Here is a 584-nt window from a genome sequence, read left to right as displayed (position 1 = left end):
AACTGGTAAGATGGCAATTATTCTTGTTACAATATCCAATAAAAATTGAATATATTAAGGGTGACAAAAATGTTATTGCAGATACATTAACAAGAGAATGGAGTTCGTCTACAACGCATTAGATCAATAAATTCAGAAATACGAACAAGAACTCAAAAAATGCAAGCATTGTCAGCAAATAAGGACACAGATCCAATCCCTCAAAAAGGCCATCGAAGCAATGAAATCAACACAACAACCAAAACCATCAGAGTTCAGCCAGCTAAGCGTGGTGGACAAATCAGGTGAAAAAAAAATTTCGGAAAATAAAACAATTGCTGAAATTATCAAAAAATCCACCCAAAATAAAAAATATTATGTAATTTATAATGACCCCATGAAAGGAGTATATGATGCCTGGGAGAAAGCAGCACCGTTTACACATCAATCAAGGATAATTCATAAAGGAGGATTTTTAACACTAGAAGAAGCAAAGGAATCTTTCAGGGAATATGAAGCTCTTCATCCAGAGCAAACCCTAAAAAGAGCAGATAAAGCTCCAATTCAAACCCAGAGAACAGGAATAATAAGAAACATTCCTACAA

The sequence above is a fragment of the Arachis duranensis genome, chromosome 4 (assembly GCF_000817695.3).
Source record: "Arachis duranensis cultivar V14167 chromosome 4, aradu.V14167.gnm2.J7QH, whole genome shotgun sequence".
NCBI lineage: Eukaryota > Viridiplantae > Streptophyta > Magnoliopsida > Fabales > Fabaceae > Arachis > Arachis duranensis.
This window is presented reverse-complemented; position numbering follows the sequence as displayed.